This window comes from Cebus imitator, unplaced genomic scaffold (assembly GCF_001604975.1).
Source record: "Cebus imitator isolate Cc_AM_T3 unplaced genomic scaffold, Cebus_imitator-1.0 Scaffold395, whole genome shotgun sequence".
Classification (NCBI taxonomy): domain Eukaryota; kingdom Metazoa; phylum Chordata; class Mammalia; order Primates; family Cebidae; genus Cebus; species Cebus imitator.
The window spans coordinates 1573698-1582226 of record NW_016107710.1 but is presented as its reverse complement, the minus strand read 5'-3'; the positions used below and the strand labels follow the sequence as shown (position 1 = coordinate 1582226).

Genomic DNA, 8529 nt, shown 5'->3' with positions numbered 1-8529 from the left:
CTATTTTGATCTTTCTCATATTTTATGTTTGTCAAAACATAAAGTAACGATATATCCAAATCCAGCGAATAGTGGTGTGAATTCTCATTACTTACAGGAATTACATTAATCTCTGCAGAAAATTAAAACATGTCCTGTGTAACTGGATAATATTTATATTTATTTGATCCATTCATTTTTTTACTCTAAAGACTTTACTTTGAGACATAATGAAAAAAATCTTACAGGTACACATGGAAAAGACTTGATCACCACTGAGTGAAAAGGATCTAACTGAAAAGCCTGAATGCCAGTCAGCTAATGCTGAAGCTGAAATTCTGGGAGTATGACACGCTGCAGGGCTGAAGGAAATGGATAATTAGTATTCCTCTCCTTCTTTCTCACCCTCTCATTCAACAGACTCCACACTAACCATTTTATAAACCTTCTTAAGGACAACCATGTCTTCGTGGGCCTCAGAATACTCTCCTATTTCCATCTCTTCACCCATGGAGTAGTGAACAAAGGAACTTGGCATCCATCAGGTAAAACTTTTTGTCCAGGTGAGCCACACGTCAGCAATGGCTGTGATGTCCCTCAGTGTGATGTCAGCTCTGTGTACTTTGGACAGGTCTCCACCGGGCACCACAGTGGGAAGTTGGTAATTAATGCCAACCTTGAAGCCAGTGGGAAAGCAATCCACAAACTGGATGCTGCATTTGGTTTTGATGGTGGTAATGGCAGCACTGACGCCTTTGGGAAGCATGTCACCAGGGTACAAAAGGCAGCAAGTTATGTATTTACCATGGCGTGGGTCACTTCTTTTTCTCTGGCTAGTTGGCTCAAAACAAGCATGGGTGACCTCTACTATAGAAAACTGTTCATGGAAGGCTTTGTCAGCAGAGATGACAGGGTCACAAGTAGCCAGAGGGAAGTGGATGTACGTACATGACACTAGATTGGACTGGAATTCTGTCAGATCAATATTCAGGGCTCCATCAAATCTGAGGGAAGCAGTGATAGAAGACACAATCTGGCTAATAAGGTAGTTAAGGTTAGTGTAGGTTAGGTACTCAGTATTGAGCTTTCTATGGCAGATATCATAGACGGCCTCATTGTCTACTGTGAAAGCACATTAGTGCTACAGAGCAGTGTGGGTGGTGAGGATGGAGTCATACAGCTCAACTACAGCTGTGGAAAGCTGGAAGGCGAGGGGTTTCTAAGTAAATGGAGAGCTGCAGCTTGGACTTCTTGTTAGAATCAACAGAGAGATGTCCCATCAGCAGGGTGTTGAACACAGAACCAGTTTGCTCATCAAAGTGGAAAACTAAGAAGCCCTGAAGACCTGCGCACTGGTAAGCCAGCTTGTGAACTCAGTCCAAGATGAGGTCAATGATCTCCTTGCCGATGATGTAGTGCCCCCAGGCATAGCTATTGTCAGCACCTTCCTTGCCTGTGATGAGCTTCACAGGGTGGAAGAAGGGCCTAGTAGGTATCAGTATAAACTGTGTTAATAACTGTGGGTTTCAGGTCTACAAACACTGCCCTGGGCACATACTTTTCAGTGCCTGTCTCACTGAAGAAGGTGTTAAAGGAGTCATCTCCATCTCAAATTGTCTTTTCACTTGACATCTGGCCATGGGGCTGGATGCCATGTTCCTAGCAGTAGAGTTAGCAGTTGGCACTGCCAGTCTGGACACCAGGCTGGCCAATGTGAACAGACATACACTCACACATAGTGGCTAAGAGTTAGGAGGCTAAGGTGACAGGAGCAGATATCAGGTCCAATGACCAACCCCAACAAGCTAAGAGTCAAGGTAAGTAATGCACTCAGTAATATTTATGGGTAAACATCCCCTTTAGAATTTGCACATAAAAATGTTCAATGTAAAACTAATGTAAAGTTAAATAGGTCTAGCTGTAAAAGATTATTATTAACACAAAATGTTGAAGTTGCGAAATGCATATGGAAAATAAAACTAAAGTTGGAAGTAATATAGCATTCTGGTGGTTTTGAAGGGGATCACAAGGAAATCTGGGCTCAACTGTCACGAGACTTGAACTATTACTTATTGCTAGCCTTTCAATTGCTCCAAGAAGCCGTTGACATATCATGTTAACCTTTACATAATGGTGACAAAACTTGGATATTAAGCTTTGAAATGTCATCTTAAACTAATTACTTTATGGGTATCAGTAGTAGTGGACACATAATGTAAAATACTGTTTAAATGTAGCACAAAGATGACAATGAAAAGATGTTTCTTTTTCATAAATGCAATGAAAATATGTAAATTTTCAAATATTTTCATTAAATTTATTACTAACTTTATTTCCAAACATTACACTCTACCATACATTATAGCTTGTTAATGCCTATTTTTGCATCAGGATTTTATTTTTCTAATAAATTATTATTTCAACTCTGTCTCTGTATTTTTCGATAACCTTTTCTTTCTTATCATTGTCTCAATTTTAAAAGGTCAAACATTGGACTTATTTGATTTTTTATTATATGAGACTTTTTTGATGTCACTTTTAAAAGAAAAATATTTTGAGATCTAACTTGGGAAGCACTTTCAAAACTCCTGCTTCAGAATAAAACACGGAATTATCATTTTAAACAATAAACACTATGAAATTATTTCTTTCTAGTGTAGCTAATTCTCAGCTTCTACAAGGAACCCTTGGGGTTACAGTGGGGAACCCCATTGTACACTATGAAGTAACAATCTTAGTGCTCCAGGGTGGTGTGGATGGTGGTGTGGAGTAATGAAGCTCAACTACAGCCCTGGAAACCTGGAGGGTGGGGGGCTCCTGGGTAAATTAGAAACTGCAGATTGGACTTCTTGTTATAATCAACAGAGAGACGTCCCATCAGCAGGAAGCTGAGCCCAGAACCAGTTTGCTCATCAAAGCTATGGAAAATTAAGAAGGCCTTAAGACCTGTGCACTGGTCGGCCAGCTTGTGAACTCAGTCTGAGATGAGGTCAACGATCCCAATCTGGCAGAATTGTATTAACAATAATTTCAGATGGTTTTCTATTTTACTCTGTTAATTTAGAAATGTTTTCTAAGCAAAATGTATCACATACCTACTATTTTCAGTGACTGTATATACAACTGGCTTGGAAGTCACATTAATGAAAATTTTACCATGATCTCATCTGAGCTATTTATTTCAAAAAAAAAAAAAAAAAAANAAAAAAAAAAAAAAAAAAACAGTAACAATACACATGACAAATATTTCACAAACAGCATCACATCCATGGGCATTTTTAGTTTTAAAAAGAACACAATTATATTGGCTAATATTACTTGAGCTCTTCCCATGTACTAGGCACTGTTCTAAAGTATTATTTAATTACATCTTTTCAGTTCAATAATGTAATTAAATCTTTTTTAATGAACCTACCTATTTTAATAAACTTAGCTATTTAGAGCAATCTGTTGAGAAACATTCAAGCCATATTTAAGTTCACCGGGCAATTAATTAGTAGTCATAAATGAGTGAAATCTTTTAAAATAAAGAATATGCTTTATTTTAAAAGCACCTAAAAATAGATGGGAAGACATTGAGGAGGAATTATTAACTGACCTTTGATTGATGAATTGCTGAAAGCCTAGAAAATAAAAATAAAGTCAGCAAGGTTGACAGGAATGCATGAGTCACACTGATCTACCTGTTACACTTAGAATAGTTGACCCTGCAAAATAATAGATAAATAAAATCAATTTAACCAAAATGTATACTTTGAAAAGATTAATAAAATGTATAGTCTTTTAGTTGGACTGATTGGGACCAAGGAGAGAAGATATAAATCTTCAATACAGAAATAATACAAATTGGAGAATAGAGAAAATGTAAAACAAAATAACAAAGCTCTTGTTAGTAATTGTAATTGGAGATGGTAGTATTAGTATTGTTATTCTGAGACAGTTGTATGTACAATAAGAAATCAAGCAAATGAGTAATTACAGGATAGTCTCATTCTATCATTTCTTGTATTTTGAGAGCCAGAATTATCAAGGCATATAATTGCAACAAACAGGTAATATAGAAGGTGCCATGCAAAAATCTTATAATTTTGAATTGGAAATGAAGATGGAAATATCAGGATGGCCTCACAAGCATTTTTATCTGTGTAACTTTGTCTTTATCTATTAATCCTAAATCCCCTAGAAAAGAACTAGAAAATATAATAAATTCAGATTGCAGTATTGTCCAATTTAAGAGAGAATGTGTTTTGTGGAGAAATTGATGTATTCAAGCTTCTGGAAGAAAATGTACTAGACTGAGCATAGGACATCTTGAAAGAACAGATAGCAAGGAAGCTACCAATGACCACTATAATCATGCCTGAAGAATTCAATAGCCAACCTTCTGAAATTTTTCACATCAGAGATAGAACAAATTGAACTTCAATATGGATAAGAGGCACAATGAATTAAAACAATGAGTTTGGGTCCTTTGTAGGGACATGGATGAACCTGGAAACCATCATTCTCAGCAAACTGACAGAAGAGCAGAAGATCAAACACCGCATGTTCTCTCTCATAGGTGGGTGTTGAACAATGAGAACTCATGGACACAGGGAGGGGAGCACTACACACTGGGGTCAGTTGGGGGGAAATAGGGGAGGGACGATGGGGGGTGGAGAGCTGGGGAGAGATAGCAAGGGGAGAAATGCCAGATGTAGGTGATGGGGAGGAAGGCAGCAAATCACACTGCCACGTGTGTACCTATGCAACAATTTTGCATGTTCTTCACATGTACCCCAAAACCTAAAATGCAATAAAATAAATAAATGGGGGAAAAATAAATAAATTAATAAATTAAAAAAAATCCATGAGTTCACATAAATGTGAAAACTAATAATGGATCAACTGCTGAAAACAGTGATCCAAATCATTTTCTGAAAACTAATTAAATTATAGAAAGGATTGAGGTGATTTCTCCACCTTTCCTGTATGAACCATATCATTGGATAACCAAATAGTAGCTGAAAGGTACCATTCCTTTACAAAATTATTCCATCTGAAAACTTAATATAAAATGATAGAATTATATTACAACCACTTTTTAACACCAAATGGAAGGTGGAATGAACAATTATCAGGCATTAAATGGCTGGGAGAGAAATAAAAATAAAAGCCAGAAGGCAGATACACTGAGCCTCCTGCTAAAAGAAATCATCTAAAGACATTAATCATATTTTTCTGTACCATGATTTTATAATCGGGTTAATCCAGATTCATGAAAACTTTCCAAGCAAACATTACAGCTTCTTGAAAAAACAGAAATGGAAAAGAAAAGGTTGGAGATTTAGACACAGCAAAAATGGTGACTATATTCTGGTATCTCAGGATAAACATTTACTTTACAAAACGTAAAGAAAGTCAAGGACTTATAAGTATCAGAATACTTATAAGTAACAGGATAGTGGTTAACTATTGAGATAAAGAGACATTAGCAGTCGGGTCACAAAGGAAGTCTTCTGGAATGGGTGGAAAAGTTACATTTCTTAATCTACACAGGAGATACAAGTTAGGGCAACTTATAATAATACACTAAGCCAAATAAAGTTCACAAGTAGTCATGTGAATTATCACAAATTCAAAACAATCAATTTTAAAATAAAAGTTATTTCATTGTATTTTTTTGTTAATAATAGCATAGATTTCCTAACACTAAATGTAAAATTATTTACAATGTGATTGCTTCCATCCAAGAACTTCATCTTACTGCATTTATCGTATTAGTTCATTTTCCAGAAACTGGGGCAGTAATCATATTCCCTAATGATATTTACATATATGCACAGATCTTAAAGAATACATGGCTTAAAAAATTAAACAATCAAATGGATTCAGAAAAAAAAAGAAAATAGCTTAAATTTAGTGTTCTTTCTTCTACTAAGATTACAAAACGCTAAGAGAAAATGAAGACAGCTTCAACATAAATTCTGTGGTAATGATATGCCATTTTTGGCAGAGTAATTTGTATTGTTAATTAAGTCCCTAATATATGACTTTAATATGCAATTACCAACTGGTTAGGAAACAATCAGTGAAAGCATTATCTACCAATTAGTGCTCTTTCTCATTAAATATTTAATTGCTCAATGGAACTAGACATCACATGTCCTTGTCTATGTAAGTTCAGAAAGATGAAAGATAAAGCAACATGTCTTAGTAAAATGTCATTGCTTGCATCCAAATTTCTTTCCTTTTATTTTTCAAATGATCTCTTTAACGCCTTTCATTAAATGGCTAACCTGTGGTATTTTTGTATCAGTTTTATTAGATACAATTAGGGAACATTTCCCAGAGAATTGTTACAGAAACATGAAACTTCTCATTATGCAGTCACCAATTTTCATGTGAAAATTGTGATTCCAAAACTATATTCCCTTTTCTAAGATAAATCTTGGTTCCCACAAATTACCAAAATCTCATTTCAATTACTTGCTAAAAACACTGAATGATATAACAACAGCTACTCTTTCCCATTTGAAAAAGAAGGATAGGAGAATTAAAAATCATTTATATGAAGATTTAATGAAGGTTAAAGGTGAGCAAGCTTTTTCTTTAACGAGGGAGTTAATATTTTTGTATTTGCTAACTTCCCATTCTGTCATGGCTATTCAACTCCGCTATTGTGCAAAAGTTGGCATAAACATTATGTAAACATACTTGCAAGACTGTTTTCAATAAAATTGTATTTACTTATAGAAAACATATGGTTGGCTAGATTTAGTCTGAGGGCTTTCGATTATTTGCCTCTGGTATAGAAGTAAGACTCAACTCCTGTCTTTTATGTATTAATTTATTAATTCATTTAACAAATATTTATTCTGTATTCATTAAATATTCTACTGGTGATTGACTGGAAATAAACAGATAATGTGTCAAGTCAAGTGGCAATAAATGTTATGATGAAAATTAAAGCAATAAATTAGGGAGAAGTTGCTAAGGCATGGTTGGGAGGTGGGGGCATGCCATATGGTGGCCAGTGTAGATTTCACTGATAGATGACATATAGCAGAAATACCTGAAGGATAAAATGAGTGTGAAACATTATCTAAGGAAGAAGATTATTAGAACCACATGCACAAAGGCCATGAATTAGCAACATACCTAGTATGGTGGAGAAAAAGTGAGACAACGAATGTAGCTTAGAGCAGAAAGAGAAAGGTTGAGAGTATAATGTGAATCCAGCATAGTTGTGAGGTGGCATTTGGGAACACATAACACAGTCATTTTGTGGTATTCTAGTGGCTCTTCATTTCCATCCTGACAAGATGGAAAACTAGAGCTTCAGAGTAACAGGGGGTGACATGAAGTGACTGGTATGTTTTAAGTGAATCACATTAGGTGCTTTGTTGAGAATAGAATGCAGAGAGGCTAACATGGAGTCAGGGGGAAGTCCTAGTAGGTATTGCAGCCATCTAGGTTAGAGGTCATGGCGATTTCAGAGCAGTACCTGCAAACATGGTAAAAAGTTGTATGAGCCATGAATTAAAATAATGTGGTTTCCTAGGAATGGAATCCGAAATCAGTTACTATTAAACTTAAATCTGAAAAAGGTAAGCACCTTGTTATAGAAATTGTTTTTACACAAATAGGTTTTTTACCTTAAGATATTTTGACTAATTTGAATATATGTTAATGATCACAAATAACAAAAATGATCAACATTCACAAAAATATAAGCATTATAGTTTAATACATTTTACTGGATTTAGGCTTGAACATATTCTGGCCACAATCTTTTCAGAATATAAGGGAAAGTGACAAGAGAAAAGTCTCATCTTGGCAACTGATTTCACAGAACAAAAATTAAAGAAATATAACTGCAGTTTCTCCTACCAGATTTGAGCAGTGCTTTGACTTAATTATGGGAAAAATTCAAGCCTGATTAAGCATTCTTTAGATATTTTGCAAAATTGTTTAAATGGTTTAAATGATTATGTTAATATTTTTCTTGAATTGAGATCATCTTTTAAAATATATTAGAGACACTGAGTAACTTTTAACGATCAAGAATTAACTTGATTTTATTCAACCTGAGCCATTGCATAGGTTACTACCTGTGATAAATGGTAATGCATCAACTACTAACTTTGCTAAAAAGAAAACCTACAATACTTGGAATATCTTAAATGAATAATAATTTAATACGTTAGCATTAGATCTGCACATATCTAGCGTTCATCTAAAGAAAGCAATAAAAGAAACGTGTTGGAAAATTTACCTAAATCACAAGAGAGTTTCCCAAACCTACATATAAAATAGTTGTTTACTTAAAACATTTTTGGAAATAGAGACTGACATTTTTATATGCTAATGGGTAGATGGTTCTCGTTACTTTCTTTTAAAGAGATGTTATTTTATGTTTAATGGAACAATAGTTTTAAAATATTAATATCAACCTATAAAATGGCAATTTTAGTAGAAACTAAAGAATTATTATCTCTAAATATATTGATAGGATTAGGATTGTGTTAAAATATTCTATGTTCAGAATATGAGTTATAGGTTTATTAA

The 8529-nt window shown here is 34.6% G+C and overlaps 1 pseudogene; it reads right to left on the bottom strand.

The window, feature by feature from the left end:
* Positions 1-358: 358 nt before the first annotated feature.
* On the bottom strand, positions 359-1716 carry LOC108289208 (annotated as a pseudogene).
* Between the last annotated feature and the right edge of the window lie 6813 nt (positions 1717-8529).